Source organism: Dendropsophus ebraccatus, chromosome 1 (genome assembly GCF_027789765.1).
Source record: "Dendropsophus ebraccatus isolate aDenEbr1 chromosome 1, aDenEbr1.pat, whole genome shotgun sequence".
In the NCBI taxonomy this organism is placed as follows: domain Eukaryota; kingdom Metazoa; phylum Chordata; class Amphibia; order Anura; family Hylidae; genus Dendropsophus; species Dendropsophus ebraccatus.
This window is the reverse complement of record NC_091454.1, coordinates 9,952,490-9,977,218: the sequence shown is the minus strand read 5'-3', so window position 1 is coordinate 9,977,218 and position 24,729 is coordinate 9,952,490. Positions and strand designations below refer to the sequence as shown.

General features: G+C 43.5%; 1 protein-coding gene across 2 annotated transcripts in view; it reads left to right on the top strand.

Annotated features, from left to right (window-relative positions):
* The window catches only part of LARGE1 (LARGE xylosyl- and glucuronyltransferase 1), a 259,607-nt gene that overhangs the window by 943 nt on the left and 233,935 nt on the right, over nucleotides 1-24,729 (top strand). Inside the window, exon 2 of one of the 2 annotated variants that reach the window (XM_069966505.1) lies at nucleotides 1,210-1,750. The gene's annotated coding sequence lies outside the window, so the exon portion shown is untranslated. Of the gene's footprint in view, nucleotides 1-1,209; nucleotides 1,751-3,543; nucleotides 3,574-24,729 lie in introns of those variants that run through there. The other variant, XM_069966524.1, reaches the window with a different exon arrangement.

Sequence of the window (24,729 nt, the reverse complement as noted above, 5' to 3'; positions counted from 1 at the left end):
GTGTAGACCCCCTATCAACAGACTGCTAACTGGCATCCAACTAAAGACCAATACCTCCAACTATAGACCCCCATTCACAGAACCCCAACTATAGACCCCCATTCACAGAACCCCAACTATAGACCCCCATTTACAACTACAGATTCCTCACCTAAAGAAGCTGCTATAGCTATAATCTATAGACCATTCATACCATATTCTACAATATAGACCCCTCTACCATACACCACTCCTCTGGGGACCACCTCATCTAAGGAGCCTCTTATCTCCAGATAAGCCAATTAAAGACCCTTCTAGCTTACCCCACTCATCTGTAGACCCCTTCACCGTACACTACTCATCTAGAGACCCCTCCACCATATACCACTTGTCTAGAGACCCCTCCACCATATACCACTCGTCTAGAGACCCCTCCACCATATACCACTCGTCTATAGAAGTATGTATCACCCATCTAGAGACAATCATAGTTCATCTAAGGAACTATAGACCCTTATCTAAACACCATCTACATCTTATCTACATTATAGAGCCTTCATCTACAGGGATCCCGATATAGATTGCTCAGCTGTAGACCCCTCCACCATACCCTACTCGTCTAGAGACCCCTCCACCATACCCTACTCATCTAGAGACCCCTCCACCATACACTATTCGTCTAGAGACCCTTCCACCATACCCTACTCGTCTAGAGACCCCTCCACCGTACCCTACTCGTCTAGAGACCCCTCCACCATACACTATTTGTCTAGAGACCCCTCCACCATACACCACTCATCTAGAGAACCTTCCACCATTCACTACTCATCTAGAAAACCTTCCACCATACACCACTCATCTAGAGACCCCTCCACCATACACCACTCGTCTAGAGACCCCTCCACCATACACCACTTGCCCAGAGACCCCTCCACCATACACCACTCACCTAGAGACCCCTCCACCATACACCACTCCTCTATAGACCCATCCACTATACACCACTCCTCTAGAGACCCCTCCACCATACACCACTCCTCTAGAGACCCCTCCACCATACACCACTCCTCTATAGATCCCTCCACCATACACCACTTGTCTAGAGACCCCTCCACCAGACACCACTCCTCTAGAGACCCCCCTCATCTACAGTATAGACCCTTCATATACAGTTAACCATAGACCCTAATCTAAAGTGTCCTCCATCTCATCTCATCCCCTCCTCCACAGCATTCAACTTTACTTGTCTTAAGGAGTTACCCCACATCTCAGGACCTTCCCGGCTGCTGGGTCACCTCTACACTTCTTCTATCCAACCCTTATAGACCACCCTCCCTAAAGACCCCTCATCTGTGTCCTACACGCCTACCCTGACCCAGTACACCCTGTACATTGGATGACAGTCATACGAATTAGAGAGTCTACAGGGTCATCAGAAGCCCCTGAAAAAGTCTTGGAGATCCACGACCCATCGTGTTATTGATCTTCGTCCATTAACCCCTCACACACCCAAGTCTTCTGAGACGTCTTATCGGAGACCACCAAGGGCAAACCCCCTGGACCCCAGCAGCAGCCGTAGTGCCGGTGCCGTCATTGGTATTCCATTATTTCTTCTTCTTCCGGAGCTCGGAGAACTTCATCCAAGGACAAGAACGTCAAATCCTGAAGACTAACTGTGTCAGCATGGAGAAGACGCTCCCGAGAGAGCCCTCTACTTAACATCAGGAATGGGGTGGTCTTAGAGCGAACCCTGTCGGCTCTGCTACATCAGGTATGAGGAGGCTTTCGCATGCTATGTGCTGGTTGCTTTCATTCATAAAATGCTCCGTGAGATGCGGCGGAGGAGATCTTAGAGCTTTTCCTTTGTCATACGCCTTTTTGGGTTATAACAGTGTCCCTCTATGTTCCCCGGATTCTCCGTCCCCCCGGTGACACCCAGAGATATAGCAGAGGCAATGTAATCCAATGACAAATTCAGCTCTGCTACGTCTGTACCAGACCAATTCATCCACCTCAGCTCCAACAGATGACATCATCGGTCCCCAGGATCTGGCTGGCCATTGGGGGTCTGTATCTATACCGCCATGGATCCGACCCATCTGGTCGCAGGCAGCATGTCCTTGAGGGGATTATAAGGTTATGCCAGGCTATTATACACATATTATGGGGAGGACTGTTATAGGGATGGGGACAGAAGCGGCACAGGGCTGGGAACTTTCCGAGCTGCAGAGGGGCAGCAGAGCTGAGTGTGTGATTTGCATCAGGATGTGGTGGTGTCAGGATGGCTAACATAGGATGAGAGCGGGCACAGAGGGGGATCAGGATAGTATACGGGAGATGGGAGAGACTCACTCAGCTCTGCTACATCACTGCAGTGATGTGCTGGGAATTACAGGACTTATCTATCTATCTATCTATCTATCTATCTATCTATCTATCTATCTATCTATCTCCTATCTATCTATCTCCTATCTATCTATCTATCTATCTCCTATTTATCTATCTATCTATCTATCTATGTCCTATCTCTCTCCTATCTATCTGTCTCCTATCTATCTATCATCTATCTCCTATCTATCTATCTATCTATCTATCTATCTATCTATCTATCTATCTATCTCCTATCTATCTATCTCCTATCTATCTATCTATCTATCTATCTATCTATCTATCTATCTATCTCCTATCTATCTCCTATCTATCTATCTATCTATCTATCTATCTATCTATCTATCTCCTATCTATCTATCTATCTATCTATCTATCTATCTATCTATCTCCTATCTATCTATCTATCTATTTATCTATCTATCTATCTATCTATCTATCTATCTATGTCCTATCTCTCTCCTATCTATCTGTCTCCTATCTATCTATCTATCTATCTATCTATCTATCTATCTATCTCCTATCTATCTATCTATCTATCTATCTATCTCCTATCTATCTATCTATCTATCTATCTATCTCCTATCTATCTATCTCCTATCTATCTATCTATCTATCTATCTCCTATCTATCTATCTATCTATCTATCTATCTATCTATCTATCTATCTATCTCTCTATCTATCTCCTATCTATATTATCCATCTATTATCTATCTATCTCCTATCTATCTCCTATCTATCTATCTATCTATCTATCTATCTATCTATCTATCTCCTATCTATCTCCTATCTATCTCCTATCTATCTCCTATCTATCTATCTATCTCCTATCTATCTATCTATCTATCTCCTATCTATCTATCTATCTATCTCCTATCTATCTATCTATCTATCTATCTATCTCCTATCTATCTATCTATCTATCTATCTATCTATCTATCTCATATCTATCTATCTCCTATCTATCTATCTCTCTATCTATCTCCTATCTATCTATCTCCTGTACAGTTGCCCATAAGAACCAATCAGATTGCTTCTTTCATTTTTAAAAATGCCTCCTAAAGTGACAGCTGGAATCTGATTGGCTGCTCTGCACAGGGTCTGATCTCTCTCCTCCTGTTATTTCCATGGTAACAGCAGCCGCCATTATGTCTCTGACCTCCTATAACACTAGGGGACATGCAGCCAGGATTCGGCCACTTTGGGTGATCCCTTTTTCTTCATAAAGTGATATCAGTGATGCTGAGTGATCCGCATGATCTGTGGAGAAACCTGGCAGCGAGTGTTCTGTTACTGTGCAGTGCCCCCACAGGAGAGGGGGGGAATTACAATGGACTGTCTCTGCACTCTATGATGTGCCGGGTCCTCCAGGGAGTAAGAGGCGCCCACTGCCCTTCCATCTATCTGTCATAGGAGTATGAGCTGTGCAAGATGACAAACTCAGCTCTGCTACATCTGTGGAAACAGCAATAGACTGTGCCTGGGTAACAGGCGTCTATAGAGAGTGCGCGGTAACCGGAGGACTCATTCAGTATGGAGCCCTCATGTATCCCTTGTAGTATTACTTACAGTGCAACGCGTCGTGTCAGTGCGGAACAGTGCGAGAGAGTATGAGATACAGAGAGATGAGACATCTAACCTATATACAGACCCCAGAGAAGGGAAGCAACCCCACCGCCATATGTATAATCTGTATACCGCCACTACTATCCATGTATATAACATTATATTACCACAGGGAACTGCACAGTACTGATACTGAACCAACAGCAACATATATAGGAGCGGTATTATAGTAGTTATATTCCTGTATATAGGGGCAGTATTATAGTAGTTATATTCCTGTATATAGGGAGCAGTATTATAGTAGTTATATTCCTGTATATAGGAGCAGTATTATAGTAGTTATATTCCTGTATATAGGAGCAGTATTATAGTAGTTATATTCCTGTATATAGGAGCAGTATTATAGTAGTTATATTCCAGTATATTGAAGCAGTATTATAGTAGTTATATTCCTGTATATAGGAGCAGTATTATAGTAGTTATATTCCTGTATATAGGAGCGGTATTATAGTAGTTATATTCTTGCATATAGGGGGCAGTATTATAGTAGTTATATTCCTGTATATAGGGGCAGTATTATAGTAGTTATATTCCAGTATATAGAAGCAGTATTATAGTAGTTATATCCCTGTATATAGGGAGCAGTATTATAGTAGTTATATTCCTGTATATAGGGAGCAGTATTATAGTAGTTATATTCCTGTATATAGGGGGCAGTATTATAGTAGTTATATTCCTGTATATAGGGGCAGTATTATAGTAGTTATATCCCTGTATATAGGAGCAGTATTATAGTAGTTATATTCTTGTATATAGGAGCAGTATTATAGTAGTTATATTCTTGTATATAGGAGGCAGTATTATAGTAGTTATATTCCTGTATATAGGAGCAGTATTATAGTAGTTATATTCCTGTATATAGGAGCAGTATTATAGTAGTTATATTCCTGTATATAGGAGCAGTATTATAGTAGTTATATTCCTGTATATAGGAGCAGTATTATAGTAGTTATATTCCTTTATATAAGGGGCAGTATTATAATAGTTATATTCCTGTATATAGGAGCAGTATTATAGTAGTTATATTTCTGTATATAGGAGAAGTATTATAGTAGTTATATTCCTGTATATAGGGGGCAGTATTATAGTAGTTATATTCCTGTATATAGGAGCAGTATTATAGTAGTTATATTCCTGTATATAGGAGCAGTATTATAGTAGTTATATTCCTGTATATAGGAGCAGTATTATAGTAGTTATATTCCTGTATATAGGAGCAGTATTATAGTAGTTATATTCCTGTATATAGGAGCAGTATTATAGTAGTTATATTCCTGTATATAGGAGCAGTATTATAGTAGTTATATTCCTGTATATAGGAACAGTATTATAGTAGTTATATTCCTGTATATAGGAGCCGGATTATAGTAGTTATATTCCTGTATATAGGTGCAGTATTATAGTAGTAATGGTTCAGTGTTATTTATGTTGGTTATACACTCAGTGACTATGACGGTATATTTTATCTTGTGACCATTTTGCTGCCTCACTGATATCCATACTATTGGAGGAGTCTGTGTTATATGGCGGGTTTTATCCACTGTTGTGTTACCTGTATAATGGAGCAGAGCCGGTGTAGCGGCAGATGAGTGTGTGTCTGGTGAGAGGGCGGTGGTGATTACATACAGACATGCAGAGTAATTACATTGTGTGTCGTTCACACTAGAATGCCATAATTGTTTGCTGCAATGAAATCTCAGAAGTCGCCTCGTCGCAGGTAATGGAGCAGATTTCCCAATGTTTAGCTCAGCCGGTGTCTCCGCCTCGGCTCTGGAGGGCTTTGTCTCCATTCAGATGCTGCAGGTCAGACACTCAGATTCCTAAACATAAACACAGTGACTGTTCTTCTCCCACTCACAGCGCGGCGCCCCCCGCAGCACAATGGAGGCATTTTGACTCTGTGAGGAGAGTCTGTAATGTACAATACGCATGAGGGGGGGAGGACAGCCAGGGGATGCATCTGACCTGCTGGATAATATCTGCTATGTGCTCTCACACTGCATGCTGGGATCTGTAGTCCCCGCGCTGGGAGGGCGGAGGTCCTGACCCTTAGTACCCAGACCAGGGGCACAGGCCGACCCCCAGCAGGAAAACAGCAAATCTCCTATCTATCTATCTATCTCTCCTATCTATCTATCTATCTATCTATCTATCTATCTATCTATCTATCTATCTATCTCCTATCTATCTATCTATCTATCTATCTATCTATCTATCTATCTATCTATCTCCTATCTATCTATCTATCTCCTATCTATCTATCTATCTATCTATCTATCTATCTCCTATCTATCTCCTATCTATCTATCTATCTATCTATCTATCTATCTATCTATCTCCTATCTATCTCCTATCTATCTATCTATCTATCTCTCTATCTCCTATCTATCTATCTCCTATCTATCTATCTCCTATCTATCTATCTCCTATCTATCTATCTCCTATCTATCTATCTATCTATCTATCTATCTATCTCCTATCTATCTATCTATCTCCTATCTATCTATCTATCTATCTATCTATCTATCTATCTATCTCCTATCTATCTATCTATCTATCTATCTATCTATCTATCTATCTCCTGTCTCCTATCTATTATCTATCTATCTATCTATCTATCTCCTATCTATCTATCTATCTATCTATCTATCTATCTATCTATCTATCTCCTATCTATCTATCTATCTATCTATCTCCTATCTATCTATCTATCTCCTATCTATCTATCTATCTATCTATCTATCTATCTATCTATCTATCTCCTATCTATCTATCTATCTATCTATCTATCTATCTATCTATCTATCTATCTCCTATCTATCTATCTATCTATCTATCTATCTATCTCCTATCTATCTATCTCCTATCTATCTATCTATCTCCTATCTATCTATCTATCTATCTATCTCCTATCTATCTATCTATCTATCTCCTATCTATCTATCTATCTATCTATCTATCTATCTATCTATCTATCTATCTATCTCCTATCTATCTATCTATCTATCTATCTATCCATCCTGTATGAGAATGTACCTCTCTCCCTGCCCCCCTCCTCCTTATTCTCCTGCAGGACAGGGGGTTCCCCTTTATCTTGTACATGTTCCGGGGCCCCGTGGTCCTCCCTGTCTCTTTGGTGACATCACTTTCGCCATCCTCCATGATGACATGGCTGATCTCTTCCTGGCTCTGGGGAGATGACTGGCGCTGTGCAGACGTATACAGCGGTGATATATAGAGCTGCCATATCTCTATGCATCAGTATGGATCTCTGCACATCCGGCCTTAAAGGGGAACTTCCAGAATACCATGATGATACCGTGACATCACCTATGATATCACCGAGCTGAGCAGGATGTGTTGTCATAGGGACACAAATACAAATTATCCCCATGATGTCTGTGGGCCTTCACCATCTCAGGGGTCTCCTTTAAGGGGTGCTCCCTCCGGGGATCCCTGCATTTCATCCTCTTACAATCCCATCCTCCCTCCCTGTAATATTCCATCATCTCTCCTGGCTGTAATCCTTCCTGATGGTCGGCCGTTCTCTCTGTGCCGGTGATTAACCCCTCGTGTCCGCAGCCTGGGGGGGGGGGCACCCGCTCAGGACGGGGAGCGATTATCTGCTGGAATATGGGCAGGAAATTGAGGATCAGAAAGAATGAGGACGTTACATAAGTACAGAGCAATGTGTCCTCTATAGAAGGGAACCTCTGCTCTCCAGCTGGTGCAGGACTACAACTCCTATCAGGATAGGCATGCTGGGACTTGTAGTTTTGCAGTTCTTGAGAATCAGATGTCCAGTTACATGAATAATGCACCCAGTGATGTCAGAGTTTAAATTATTACATCACTGGGTGCAGTATGTATATACTATGACATCACTGGGTGCAATATGTATATACTATGACATCACTGGGTGCAATATGTATATACTATGACATCACTGGGTGCAATATGTATATACTATGACATCACTGGGTGCAGTATGTATATACTATGACATCACTGGGTGCAATATGTATATAATATGACATCACTGGGTGCAGTATCTATATACTATGTGCACAATGTCATGTTAAGTGGATAATGTACAGAGTGATGTCATAGTATATACATAATGCACCCAGTGATGTCATAGTATATACATATTGCACCCAGTGATGTCATAGTATATACATACTGCACCCAGTGATGTCATAGTATATACATACTGCACCTAGTGATGTCATAGTATATAGATACTGCACCCAGTGATGTCATAGTATATAGATACTGCACCCAGTGATGTCATAGTATATACATACTGCACCCAGTGATGTCATAGTATATAGATACTGCACCCAGTGATGCAATAGTATATATACTGCACCCAGTAATGTCATAGTATATAGATACTGCACCCAGTGATTTCATAGTATAAATACTGCACCCAGTGATGTCATAGTATATAGATACTGCACCCAGTGATGCAATAGTATATATACTGCACCCAGTGATGTCATAGTATATAGATACTGCACCCAGTGATGTCATAGTATATATACTGCACCCAGTGATGTCATAGTATATAGATACTGCACCCAGTGATGTCATAGTATAAATACTGCACCCAGTGATGTCATAGTATATACATACTGCACCCAGTGATGTCATAGTATATACATACTGCACCCAGTGATGTCATAGTATATACATACTGCACCCAGTGATGTCATAGTATATACATACTGCACCTAGTGATGTCATAGTATATATACTGCACCCAGTGATGTCATAGTATATACATACTGCACCCAGTGATGTCATAGTATATATACTGCACCCAGTGATGTCATAGTATTTACATACTGCACCCAGTGATGTCATAGTATATAGATACTGCACCCAGTGATGTCATAGTATATACATACTGCACCCAGTGATGTCATAGTATATAGATACTGCACCCAGTGATGTCATAGTATATATACTGCACCCAGTGATGTCATAGTATATATACTGCACCCAGTGATGTCATAGTATATAGATACTGCACCCAGTGATGTCATAGTATATACATACTGCACCCAGTGATGTCATAGTATATAGATACTGCACCCAGTGATGTCATAGTATATATACTGCACCCAGTGATGTCATAGTATATATACTGCACCCAGTGATGTCATAGTATATAGATACTGCACCCAGTGATGTCATAGTATATATACTGCACCCAGTGATGTCATAGTATATATACTGCACCCAGTGATGTCATAGTATATATACTGCATTCAGTGATGTCATAGTATATACATACTGCACCTAGTGATGTCATAGTATATAGATACTGCACCCAGTGATGTCATAGTATATACATACTGCACCTAGTGATGTCATAGTATATACATACTGCACCCAGTGATGTCATAGTATATATACTGCACCCAGTGATGTCATAGTATATACATACTGCACCCAGTGATGTCATAGTATATATACTGCACCCAGTGATGTCATAGTATATATTCTGCACCCAGTGATGTCATAGTATAAATACTGCACCAAGTGATGTCATAGTATATACATACTGCACCCAGTGATGTCATAGTATATATACTGCACCCAGTGATGTCATAGTATATACATACTGCACCCAGTGATGTCATAGTATATATACTGCACTCAGTGATGTCATAGTATATAAACACTGCAGCTAGTGATGTCATAGTATATACATACTGCACCCAGTGATGTCATAGTATATAGATACTGCACCCAGTGATGTCATAGTATATAGATACTGCACCCAGTGATGTCATAGTATATAGATACTGCACCCAGTGATGTCATAGTATATACATACTGCACCCAGTGATGTCATAGTATATATACTGCACTCAGTGATGTCATAGTATATAGATACTGCACCCAGTGATGTCATAGTATATAGATACTGCACCCAGTGATGTCATAGTATATACATAATGCACCTAGTGATGTCATAGTATATAGATACTGCACCCAGTGATGCAATAGTATATATACTGCACCCAGTGATGTCATAGTATATACATACTGCACCCAGTGATGTCATAGTATATACATACTGCACCCAGTGATGTCATAGTATATACATACTGCACCCAGTGATGTCATAGTATATACGTACTGCACCCAGTGATGTCATAGTATATACGTACTGCACCCAGTGATGTCATAGTATATACATCATCATATGACGATTAAATTTTTTTTTTTCAAAAATAAATAAAATCCATTATTAGGCTCTATTAGTTTTGGTAAACACGATCATGCTGTTGTATCCTAGTAGTGGGAGTGGGAGATTGTCTTTGTGTAGTTACAGATCTTTCCCACATGATGGCGCCGTACCCTGTTTTTCCACCATTACTTTTATTCCCCGAGACCCCTTGACAGACCCCTAGATTTAACAGGAAAACACTTGAAGAAACACAAGACTAGAAGACATTGTTCTATCAGCTCCTTTGGTTTAGGTAAGTGAAGCCTTGAGAGATTCAAAGCAAAAGTGTTAAAGTTGTCAGTAGGGCGCAATATGAAAATGAAGTCCATCATTAGGATGTATTGTATATAGCAAACTGTATACTACTGTACTTCATTGTACTAGGATTGTTAGGGACTGACAGATCAGGTAACTGATGCAAAAGTGTTAAAGTTGTCAGTAGGGCGCAACCTTAAAAAAAGCCCATCATTAGGATGTATTGTATGGGGTAAACTGTATATTACTGTACTACTGTATATATTAGTGGTAGTGAGTGACAAATCAGAAAACTGATGCGAAAGTGTTAAAGTTGTCAGTATGGCGCAGTATGAATATAAAGTCCCTGGTTAATATCTATTGTATGTAATAAGCTGCATATTACTATAGTACGGTATACTAGTCGGGGTATTAGGCAGCTTTGTATCAGCTTGGCTTTGTGCAGTGACTGATATTACCCTGATGATGGCGCCGCACCTTATACAGTGATTTCTGGACAGAAACAGTTTAGAAACAAATTGATGTGTTAAAGTTGTCAGTAGGGTGCAACATAAAAAACATTTTCATTACTAACTATTGTATGTGGTAAACTGTATGTTACTGTACTATATTACACTACTATATACCATACATATTACTGTACTATAGTATACTAGTAGTGGTAGTGAGTGATAGATCAGAAAACAAATGTGTTAAAGTTGTCAGTAGGGCGCAACTTAAAAATAAACGCCATAATTAGTATCTGTTATGTTACTGTATACACTGTATACTGTATATACTTTATTACTGTATGTACGGTATACATTAGTAGTGTTAAGTGATGGATCAGAAAACAGCGCAAAAGTGTTAAAGTTGTCAGTAGGGCACAAGATAAAAATTAACACCATAATTAGTATCTGTTGTGTTACGGTATACACTGTATACTGTATTACTGTATGTTCGGTATACATTAGTAGTATTAAGTGACGGATCAGAAAACAGTGGAAAAGTGTTAAAGTTGTCAGTAGGGTGCAACATAAAAAAAAAGTCCATGATTAGGATTTAATGTATGTAGTAAACCGTATGTTATTTTACAGTATACGAGTAGTGTTAGTGAATGACAGATCAGAAAACTGATGTAAAAGTGTTAAAGTTGTCAGTAAGGCGCTACATAAAAGAAGTAGCTGAGCTAGAGACAGGTGTGATGCTTTTTCTTGCAGAAATGACCTAGTGGAGAGTTTCCTTTTATCTGACCGCTCTCTACCATCTTACAACTGCGACAAAAGACCCCGGCGGAGTGTGAACGGCAGCCTGCAACTTTGTTGTGAGCAGGCTGCCTGGATAATAGCTCCCAGCCCTCTAATTGATATCTTTTTCTATTTCCGGTGCATCCCCCCCCCCCCCCCAATCTGCGGTAATGGAATGCAGCTGCCATAAAGCAACGGCCGGTGATGACGGCCCCCCGCTGCACCCGCTCACCACTCACACACAATTGTCCGTAATAGGTGGAGATAATGGCCGAGGATAATGGGTTCACGTCCGTCCTGATGTCGTCAGATTGTGATTTGCTTCCAATTAGTGGGATGGTGTTTAATGGACAGGTGAGGAGAGGAGCGAAAACTATACATCAGACGGACACGGGGCGCTACGTGAGGTGGCGTATATACTGAGAGAGTGTTACTGCGAGTCCAAGTAAGGGGGCACTACCATCTAACTAACACTCTATTATAGGGGTACTACCATCTAAATAACACTCTATTATAGGGGCACTACCATCTAAATAACACTGTATTATAGGGGTACTACCATATAAATAACACTGTATTATAGGGGCACTACCATATAAATGACACTCTATTTAGGGGGACACTACTATCTAAATAACACTCTATTATAGGGGTACTACCATATAAATGACACTCTATTATAGGGGTACTACCATCTAAACAACACTATTATAGGGGTACTACCATCTAAATAACACTCTATTATAGAGGTACTACCATCTAAATAACACTATTATAGGGGCACTACCACCTAAATAACACTGTATAAAGGGGCACTACCATCTAAATAACACTATTATAGGGGTACTACCACCTAAATAAAACTCTATAAAGGGGTACTACCATCTAAATTACACTGTATTATAGGGGCACTACCATCTAAATTACACTCTATTATAGAGGTACTACCATCTAAATAACACTGTATTATAGGGGTACTACCATCTAAATTACACTCTATTATAGGGGCACTACCATGTAAATAACACTCTATAAAGGGGGCACTACCACCTAAATGACACTTTATTAAAGGAGCACTACCATCTGAATCTCAGCGTGGATGGTAGGACCTTCTAAGGACTACTTTTCTATACATCTGACAACAATAGCATTGAGGGGAATGGCCTGAGGGTCTTGGGGGCGCCAGGTGCTGGAGCCTGAGCTTCTGTGTGGGTTATGGGGATGGAGCGGCACCAGGGACCCTGTAAGGAGTAAGGACTTTAGTGTGAATATAGGGACTGAGAAGGTTATAGGGAAGGAGCAGATTACCTTATTGAAATGCTAAAGACCTCGGCCTTGTAGACTGCAAAGCACTGTGGGTAATGTCATCTATCTCTCTGATCCTAATGAGGCCTCTCTAGGTAATTACACTGCTGGCGGTCCTGTAATGAAGTCCTCTGACAGTCCATTCCTTCAGCTTTACTTAATAATTGAGGTAAATTGATTTGCATATTAATGTCATTCATCAGATCGTCTCATCTACATAAGACTGACAACCACGGCCAAGCCACCATCACAGGATCTCATCTACATAAGACTGACAACCACGGCCAAGCCACCATCACAGGATCTCATCTACATAAGACTGACAACCACGGCCAAGCCACCATCACAGGATCTCATCTACATAAGACTGACAACCACGGCCAAGCCACCATCACAGGATCTCATCTACATAAGACTGACAACCACGGCCAAGCCACCATCACAGGATCTCATCTACATAAGACTGACAACCACGGCCAAGCCACCATCACAGGGTCTCATCTACATAAGACTGACAACCACGGCCAAGCCACCATCACAGGATCTCATCTACATAAGGCTGACAACCACGGCCAAGCCACCATCACAGGATCTCATCTACATAAGACTGACAACCACGGCCAAGCCACCATCACAGGATCTCATCTACATAAGACTGACAACCACGGCCAAGCCACCATCACAGGATCTCATCTACATAAGACTGACAACCACGGCCAAGCCACCATCACAGGATCTCATCTACACAGGAGGAGCCACCATCCCAGGATCTCATCTACATAAGACTGACAACCACCACCAAGCCACCATCACAGGATCTCATCTACATAAGACTGACAACCACGGCCAAGCCACCATCACAGGATCTCATCTACATAAGACTGACAACCACGGCCAAGCCACCATCACAGGATCTCATCTACACAGGAGGAGCCACCATCACAGGATCTCATCTACATAAGACTGACAACCACCACCAAACCACCATCACAGGGTCTCATCTACATAAGACTGACAACCACGGCCAAGCCACCATCACAGGGTCTCACCTACACAGTACGAGCCACCATCACAGGGTCTCACCTACACAGTACGAGCCACCATCACAGGGTCTCACCTACACAGTACGAGCCACCATCACAGGGTCTCACCTACACAGGACAAGCCACCATCACAGGGTCTCACCTACACAGTACGAGCCACCATCACAGGGTCTCACCTACACAGTACGAGCCACCATCACAGGGTCTCACCTACACAATACGAGCCACCATCACAGGATGTCATCTACATAAGATTGACAACCATGGCCAAGGCACCATCACAGGGTCTCACCTACACAGGAGGAGCCACCATCACAGGGTCTCACCTACACAGTACGAGCCACCATCACATGGTCTCACCTACACAGGAGGAGCCACCATCACAGGGTCTCACCTACACAGTACGAGCCACCATCACATGGTCTCACCTACACAGGACAAGCCACCATCACAGGGTCTCATCTACACAGGACAAGCCACCATCACAGGGTCTCACCTACACAGTACGAGCCACCATCACATGGTCTCACCTACACAGGAGGAGCCACCATCACAGGGTCTCACCTACACAGTACAAGCCACCATCACAGGGTCTCACCTACACAGGAGGAGCCACCATCACAGGGTCTCAGCTACACAGGAGGAGCCACCATCACAGGGTCTCAGCTACACAGAACGAGCCACCATCACAGGGTCTCACCTACACAGTACGAGCCACCATCACATGGTCTCACCTACACAGGACAAGCCACCATCACAGGGTCTCATCTACACAGGACAAGCCACCATCACAGGGTCTCACCTACACAGTACGAGCCACCATCACATGGTCTCACCTACACAGGAGGAGCCACCATCACAGGGTCTCACCTACACAGTACAAGCCACCATCACAGGGTCTCACCTACACAGGAGGAGCCACCATCACAGGGTCTCAGCTACACAGGAGGAGCCACCATCACAGGGTCTCACCTACACAGAACGAGCCACCATCACAGGGTCTCACCTACACAGAACGAGCCCCCCTGACTGAAGGACATATAGTAGAGTTTCTCCGGATGACATGCGGCCTGCAGGTGTCCTCTCTCTAGAAGGTTCTGACCTTCACAGGTTTGTTTGGCACCTCCTCGCACAGTGGTGGTGCGTCCGTTATTTTCCGGAGCCATTAACGTCCCGGCGCTCCATATTTATTGCGCTTCCCACCAATGTCACCTGCTGGAATCTTCATTCCGCCAGATGTAAAACGCCGTAATTGAAAGATAGAAGCGAGAGAGTGTTTCCATTTCCAGGAGGATCCCGCTGCTTAATGTCGCTCTCTACCTGTAATGAGACTTTCCCGACAAACGGGAGGCACAAGATTGAAGAGAATGGCGCAGACTCCTCGTCCGGCCTCCTCCAGCCCGAGCACCAAACCCGCATAATGTGAGAGTCTCACAGGGGAGCGCCATACGGGACGTCATAGATCACGTCCGCCGAGTCCCCGGGGAGAGTGAGATGGAACATTTACTGTCTATACATTCCAGGAAAGTAATGAGACCTATCAGAGGTACCTGCTGAGAGAGAGAGACCAGAGAGAGAGAGACCAGAGAGAGAGAGAGGAAGAGAGAGAGAGAGAGAGAGAGAGAGAGAGAGGGACCAGAGAGACAGACAGGGAGAGAGAGAGGGACCAGAGAGAGAGACAGGGAGAGAGATGGAACATTTACTGTCTATACATTCCAGGAAAGTAATGAGACCTATCAGAGGTACCTGCTGAGAGACAGAGAGAGAGAGCAGAGAGACAGAGAGAGAGAGAGAGAGAGAGAGAGGGACCAGAGAGACAGAGAGAGAGAGACCAGAGAGACAGAGGCCAGAGAGAGAGACAGGGAGAGAGATGGAACATTTACTGTCTATACATTCCAGGAAAGTAATGAGACCTATCAGAGGTACCTGCTGAGAAAGAGAGAGACCAGAGAGAAACAGAGAGAGAGACCAGAGAGAGAGAGAGAGGGACCAGAGAGAGAGACCAGAGAGAGAGACAGGGAGAGAGATGGAACATTTACTGTCTATACATTCCAGGAAAGTAATGAGACCTATCAGAGGTACCTGCTGAGAGAGAGAGAGACCAGAGAGAGAGACCAGAGAGAGAGAGAGAGGGACCAGAGAGAGGGACCAGAGAGAGAGACCAGAGAGAGAGACAGGGAGAGAGATGGAACATTTACTGTCTATACATTCCAGAAAAGTAATGAGACCTATCAGAGGTACCTGCTGAGAGAGAGAGAGACCAGAGAGAGAGAGGCCAGAGAGAGAGAGAGAGAGAGAGAGAGAGGGACCAGAGAGAGGAAGAGAGAGAGAGAGAGCGAGATAGAACATTTACTATACATTCCAGGAAAGTAATGAGACCTATCAGGGGTACCTGCTGAGAAAGAGAGAGACCAGAGAGAGAGAGAGAGAGAGAGACCAGAGAGATGGAACATTTACTGTCTATACATTCCAGGAAAGTAATGAGACCTATCAGAGGTACCTGCTGGGAGAGAGAGAGACCAGAAAGACAGAGGCCAGAGAGAGAGAGAGAGGGAGAGAGAGCGAGATAGAACATTTACTGTCTATACATTTCAGGAAAGTAATGAGACCTATCAGAGGTACCTGCTGGGAGAGAGAGAGACCAGAAAGACAGAGGCCAGAGAGAGAGAGAGAGGGAGAGAGAGCGAGATAGAACATTTACTGTCTATACATTTCAGGAAAGTAATGAGACCTATCAGAGGTACCTGCTGGGAGAGAGAGACACCAGAGAGAGAGAGACCAGAGAGAGAGAGAGAGAGAGGGACCAGAGAGAGGCCAGAGAGAGAGAGAGGGAGAGAGATGGAACATTTACTGTCTATACATTACAGGAAAGTAATGAGACCTATCAGAGGTATCTGCTGAGAGAGAGAGAGACCAGAGAGAGAGAGAGAGAGACCAGAGAGAGAGAGAGAGAGACAAGAGAGAGACCAGAGAGAAAGAGAGACCAGAGAGAGAGACAAGAGAGAGAGAGAGACCAGAGAGAGAGAGAGGGGGGGGGACCAGAGAGAGAGACAAGAGAGAGAGAGAGACCAGAGAGAGAGAGAGAGAGAGGGGGGGGACCAGAGAGAGAGACAAGAGAGAGAGAGAGAGAGAGAGAGAGAGAGAGAGAGAGAGAGGGGGGGGGGGACCAGAGAGAGAGAGACAGACAGACAGGGAGAGAGATGGAACATTTACTGTCTATACATTCCAGAAAAGTAATGAGACCTATCAGAGGTACCTGCTGAGAGACAGAGAGAGACCAGAGAGAAACAGAGAGAGACCAGAGAGAGAGAGAGAGCAGAGAGAGAGAGAGAGAGACCAGAGAGAGAGAGAGCAGAGAGAGAGAGATACCAGAGAGAGAGACCATAGGGGGAGAGAGAGAGACAGGGAGAGAGATGGAACATTTACTGTCTATACATTCCAGGAAAGTAATGAGACCTATCAGAGGTACCTGCTGAGAGAGAGAGAGACCAGAGAGAGAGAGAGGGGGGGGGGGGGACCAGAGAGAGAGACCAGAGAGAGAGAGACCAGAGAGAGAGAGAGAGAGGGGGGACCAGAGAGAGAGACAAGAGAGAGAGAGAGACCAGAGAGAGAGAGAGAGGGGGGGGGGACCAGAGAGAGAGAGAGACAGACAGACAGGGAGAGAGATGGAACATTTACTGTCTATACATTCCAGGAAAGTAATGAGACCTAGAGGTTAAGGCCATGTTCACACAACGTAAGTTCCGCAGCAATCATGGCCGTTGTTGCGATGGCTGTGATTAGTACGGTACTATCATAGTGCTGCAGGCTGAGGGAATCCAGGAGTGTAATCTATGGGGAAGTTTTATCAAACATGGTGTAAAGTGAAGCTGGCTCAGTTGACCCTAGCAACCAATCAGATTCCACCTTTCATTCCTCACAGAGTCTTTGGAAAATGAAAGGTGGAATCTGATTGGTTGCTAGGGGCAACTGAGCCAGTTTCACTTTACACCATGTGTGATAAAACTCCCCCATAGTATACGCTCCGGCCGGAAAACCCTAGCGGCGTCGCAGGAAACTGACATGTCAGCTTTCTGCAGCCGCTATTCAATGAATAGCGGCCGCAGAAAATCCTGTCAGTGCACACTGTGGAGCGAGCGTGTGAACATGGCCTAAGGCTGCATTAAAGGGCAACTGATGTTTTTATGGTGCCGGTTGCACGAGGGTGCACGTGCTATAAAGCAGTAAAGGACTATAACAGGACATGGCTATAGATGGTGGATATTCAGAGTCCAGGTAGAGAGACACCCAGGACAGAAGAGGATTATATTATCGGTTGGCAGCTGAATGGGTTTTGTTTATCCGGGAGGCGGAGCTTACTGGATCTACCACAGCGGGGGGAGGGTCCTGCTGCAGTAGGCGGCTTCTCAGCCCAGCAACGTCCCATAGACCTCGCCCCTTTTCCAAACTGCTTCTCGCCCTGTCGCACTGAAGAGAGTCACTTATATAGTGCTATCTGACAGAGAGGATTGTGGGAGGACTCAGTACTGAGTGCCCCTTTAATTTTACCCATGTATATAAGACAGGATCAAGAACGTAACGGCCTCCGACCCCCTGGCGGGACGAAAGACTGTGGCTCCATTTGCCAGTCTTTCCCATTGTTGGGCCCTGGTGCACCCGGCTGCTGGTGACCACGCCCCCGCCCTGGCCCCGCCCCCGTATACTCCTCATTATACATCACCCTCTTCTACGTCTTCTCTTTAGAGGTCAAAGTCTTGTAAGACATTACGCCACATGGCAGCTTTATAGTCTTTTATGAGAAGCATGTTAAGTCGTCTGAAGGTTCTTCTCCTGGAGTAAAAATAAAATTCTAATGACGTCATAGAATGAGGTCCCCAGCCCGGATCGTCCTCTACAGAGAGTCCCAGCCCGGATCATCCTCTACAGAGAGTCCCAGCCCGGATCATCCTCTACAGAGAGTCCCAGCCCGGATCGTCCTCTACGGAGAGTCCCAGCCCGGATCGTCCTCTACAGAGAGTCCCAGCCCGGATCATCCTCTACAGAGAGTCCCAGCCTGGATCGTCCTCTACAGAGAGTCCCAGCCCGGATCGTCCTCTACGGAGAGTCCCAGCCCGGATCGTCCTCTACGGAGAGTCCCAGCCCGGATCGTCCTCTACGGAGAGTCCCAGCCCGGATCGTCCTCTACGGAGAGTCCCAGCCCGGATCGTCCTCTACGGAGAGTCCCAGCCCGGATCGTCCTCTACGGAGAGTCCCAGCCCGGATCGTCCTCTACGGAGAGTCCCAGCCCGGATCGTCCTCTACGGAGAGTCCCAGCCCGGATCGTCCTCTACGGAGAGTCCCAGCCCGGATCGTCCTCTACAGAGAGTCCCAGCAGAGAGTCCTAGTGTACGATACTGGTGACCTGTAATGTGATGGTCGGCCTGTAATACTACATCTTACCACTAGTGGCCGCTGTGGACACATACTAAGCACTGTACATGGGGTACAGTGCTCATGCTGGGATGCTGGGATACTATTTGAGCACTATATGGGGATACTATATAAGCACTATATGGGGATATTATTTGAGCACTATATGGGGATACTATATAAGCACTATATGGGGATATTATTTGAGCACTATATGGGGATACTATATAAGCACTATATGGGGATATTATTTGAGCACTATATGGCGATACTATATAAGCACTATATGGGGATATTATTTGAGCACTATATGGGGATACTATATAAGCACTATATGGGGATATTATTTGAGCACTATATGGGGATACTATATAAGCACTATATGGGGATATTATTTGAGCACTATATGGGGATACTATATAAGCACTATATGGGTATATAATTTGATCACTATATGGGGATACTATACAAGCACTATTTATATGATACTAAATAAGCACTATATGGGGATACTATTTGAGCACTATATGGGGATACTATGTGAGCACTATATGGGGATATTAATTGAGCACTATATGGCGATACTATATAAGCACTTTATGACGATACTATATGAGCACTATATGGCGATACTATATAAGCACTTTATGACTATACTATGAGCACTATATGGGGATATTATTTGAACACTATATGGAGATACGATTTGAGCACTATATGGGGATACTATTTGAGCACTATATAGAGATACTATTTAAGCACTATATGGGGATTTTTTTGAGCACTATATGGGGATACTATATAGGCACTAAATGGGGGTTATTATTTGAGCACTATATGGGGATACTTTTTGAGCACTATATGGGGATACTATATAGGCACTATATGGAGATACGATTTGAGCACTATATGGAGATACTATTTGAGCACTATCTGGGGTGTTATTTGAAAACCATACGGGGTAATATATGAACACTATATTAAGGTATTATATGTACATCATGTTGGAGCATTATTTACTCACTATATTGGGGTATTATTTATACATTTTATAGAAGTGTTACTGGATCATTATATGGGGGTATTATTTGTGCAATATAGAGGGAGCATTATTTGAGCACAATATAGGGTATTATATGGACACTGTATGGAAGTATTATTCATACATTATATAGGGGTATTAAAGGATCACTGTATGTGGGTATTATTTGTGCACTATATGGGGGTGTTATTTATGCAGCATAGTTGGTTTTATGTGATCTCTGTATGGTGACCTCATTGGATCACTATATGGAGGTATTATTTGTACATTATATAGGAGCATTATTGGATCGATATATGTCGGTATTATTCAAGCGCTATGTGGAAAATTATTTTAGCTCTATATAGGGCTGTTGTTGTTTAAGCAGTTCTAGCACTATATGTGCATTATTTGGGCACTATATGAAGGTATTTTATACGCACAGTATTGCGGTATTTTGTTGATGTGCTAGTATTCAGTTCATTGACAGCAATCAGAGCGTAAATAAAAGAAAGTGTATGATAAAGTTTCAGAACTTTTAATGACCTGATGATTTAGCTTCATTTCCATAAAATCGGAGCGGCCCTTTAATTCCAGGGGCCGGGAGACGTCTCCGCCGCCGTACAGGACAATTATCCCTTGTTAGCGAATTATATTTTGTTTTGATTAATCAAGACAAGTGAAAATGTTAAATCCAAAGCTGAGGGAGAGGATGGCGCCTCCCGCGTCGCTGTTCATTAGACGCCTTGTATTACATGCAAATTAATTTCTTCATCGTCCCCAATTCGTGTTTGTTTTGATTGACATTGTCCGGCGAGTTTACCGTCCCTGCGGTGAAATTATTCACATTATGAGAACGATGAGGGGAACGGTGGCGAGGACTCGGGATATAGATAGATGGATATTTAAAAAGTAATACCACCTTAAGGAGAATTTCCACCTCAAACAGAAATTCCACCTTAAAAAGAAATTCCGCCAAAAATTTCCTCCTTAAAAAAAAAAGTAAGCTCTTGAGCTGTATTCATGTATTCACCCAAAGGATAAAAGTGAGGGAAGTGGCTGAAACTATAGATAATTAAAGGGGGATTCCACCTTAAATAGAATTTCCGCCTTAAATGGAATTCCACCTTAAAAATAAAAAATGTGATTGTAGGTTTCTCATTTGTTATAAACTCTCCCTATATCCATCTAGGTGAACACTCAGGAGTTATACTGCTCCTCTGATCCTCCACCATGCTTTACACTGCAGCTCTGCCTATTCAGACTAACTACTATGCATAACCTCAAGCCCAGCAGGACATCAGCCTAAGGAGATGTAGAGATGCCATTACGAGTATAGTATGAGAAGATCCAGGAGTTCATACTGATCCTCTGATCCTTAGCCATGCTTTACACTGCCTATTCTTCTCCATGCTTTACACTACAGCTCTGCTTATTGTTCACCATGCTTTACACTGCAGTTCTGCTTATTGTTCACCATGCTTTACACTGCAGCTCTTCTCCATGCTTTACACTGCAGCTCTGCTTATTCTTTACCATGCTTTACACTGCAGCTCTGCTTATTCTTTACCATGCTTTACACTGCAGCTCTGCTTATTCTTCACCATGCTTTACACTGCAGCTCTGCTTATTCCTCACCATTCTTTACACTGCAGCTCTTCTCCATGCTTTACACTGCAGCTCTGCTTATTCTTCACCATGCTTTACACTGCAGCTCTGCTTATTCTTCACCATGCTTTACACTGCAGCTCTGAGCCATGCTTTACACTACAGCTCTGCCTATTTTTCACCATTCTTTACACTGCAGCTCTGCTTATTCTTCACCATGCTTTACACTGCAGCTCTGCTTATTCTTCACTATGCTTTACACTACAGCTCTGTCTATTCTTCACCATGCTTTACACTACAGCTCTGCTTATTCTTCACCATGCCTTACACTACAGCTCTGCTTATTCTTCACCATGCCTTACACTACAGCTCTACTTATTCTTTACCATGCTTTACACTACAGCTCTGAGCCATGCCTTACACTACAGCTCTGCTTATTCTTTACCATGCTTTACACTACAGCTCTGAGCCATGCTTTACACTGCAGCTCGGCTTATTCTTCACCATGCTTTACACTACAGCTCTGAGCCATGCTTTACACTGCAGCTCTGCTTATTCTTCACCATGCTTTACACTACAGCTCTGAGCCATGCTTTACACTGCAGCTCTGCTTATTCTTCACCATGCTTAACACTGCAGTTCTTCTTGTTCACATGGACATCTGTGTATAAGCACAAGCTCGGCAGGTTCGTCCATGGAGAAATGGGTAAAGTAAGGGGAGATTCCACTTATTTAGCGTTGTGACAAACTCGGCTCTGCTACACGGTACACTTCTATTACAGATGATAATAACGCTGGTCTTATATCGGTATATGACATCCATCCTATATTACCGCCTACCATCCATAGACCACCATAGTCAGCCTTCAGGACAATCCTGGTCATAGACTGGGGGGGCCCCTGAGGCGAGGACTGATGTGGCCCCGGGAGCCCCCTGTGGATCTCGTGAATGAGAAGCAGCATAGGGCTTTTGTAGGGAATTGGCGGCTTGTGTGATGTGCCAGACTTCTGCACCGCGGCTTCTTTAAGTCCCGAGTGCCTGGTACGCCAGATAGCGCCGCTGAAGCGAAGTGATGGGATGTGACAAGTCTTGAGTCATCGGGAGGAAGGCAGCGTGAGGTCCGGGCTCCTCTGTGCATTCTTCTCTGTTTCCCTTCTGCATTCGCCCTATGCATATTTCAGAGACGCATATGTCTCCGGCTCCCGGAGAACAGGAACAGATGTGCCGCGGCGTCCTTTCATCTGGACCACCAACCAGGGCGCTATAGGGGAGAAGACTTCATCTGGGAAAACCTTCTACAGTAAGAAGGTGACACTGACAGCACGACAAATCATCAAACCCTGCCCAATGGGGGCGCTACATACTCACCCATGGGGGGGTCAGGGACGAGGGTGGGTATAAATATCCTAATTTTGACAATTCCGTAAAACAACAGGTACATATATTTGTAAACGATTATACAAAACAGATCCAGAATTGTGTTTTATACTCCAATCCCAACCAAAGCAGCATCCAAAAAAATGACTTAATATACTTAAAGGGAATCTAGCATTAACATAGCTCATAGAATGCCGCTGCGCCGCTGGTCTCAACAATATCCTCGCTTCTCGAATCGGTTCTGCCGTTACGGAGATATAGATCAAAAAGTTTATACGTGAATTTGTTTGCTTGGTACACTAAAGGCTGTCCAAGAGCCCAGTGCACTGCTTTCCCTGCCCATTGATGACATCGTTTCATCAATATTCATGATGATTTGGGCTGGGAGCAACGTCTAGCTTAATTATTATGAAAATTAACGAAGCAGCGTTACTAGTGGACGAAGAAACGGTGCACCTGGACACTGTTGGACAGCCGGCAGTGTACCAAACAAGCTAATATGCATGTGAGGCTTTTGGCCCATATCTTTGGAATGGCACAGCCGATTTGAAAACCAAAGACATTGTTGAGCTCAGCACTGAAGTGCCGATCTGTATATATGACTAAGCTAGTGTGGGCTATGTTAAAACTATATTCTTACTATACTTACTTATTCTATGCTCAGAGCCCCCCATTTGTACATTTGCTATCAGGACACTCCCTCTTGCCAGATCCATTACACTGATCACATACAAAGCAGAAATTAAAATGATTTTTTATTTTTTTTTCTGATCAGTTTAGCTTTAGTTTCATGTCTATGTGTATTTAGATGAAATCTTCCTTCAAGGATCTCGGAACGTACCCGGGCGCAGCTGCCATATAGACGCTTCTCATATCAGCCCTTGTTTACCTGCTGCACCGTGTATATTTATAGCGCCCGAAACCGTCTCCTTGTGGCCTTAAGAACGAGGGATGAATCATCTCATCAGCTATTACATCAATCATTACACCGCTCACCCTCTCCCGGGGACGGACTGCAGTGTCCTTAATAGCAAAGATAGCAGATAAATATAATGGATGGTGCCGCATCCTCTCCCAGGGTTATCAGGAATCAATAAAGTGGAAAGTGTTTTCTTTTTTCATATGTCTTTATACCAGCAGTGTAAAGCATGGAGGAGGGAGAGTGCGATAGTGTGAGCTAAACTCATAGATATATCTTAGTGCAGTATTATAGTAGGTATATTCCTGTATATAGGAGCAGTATTAT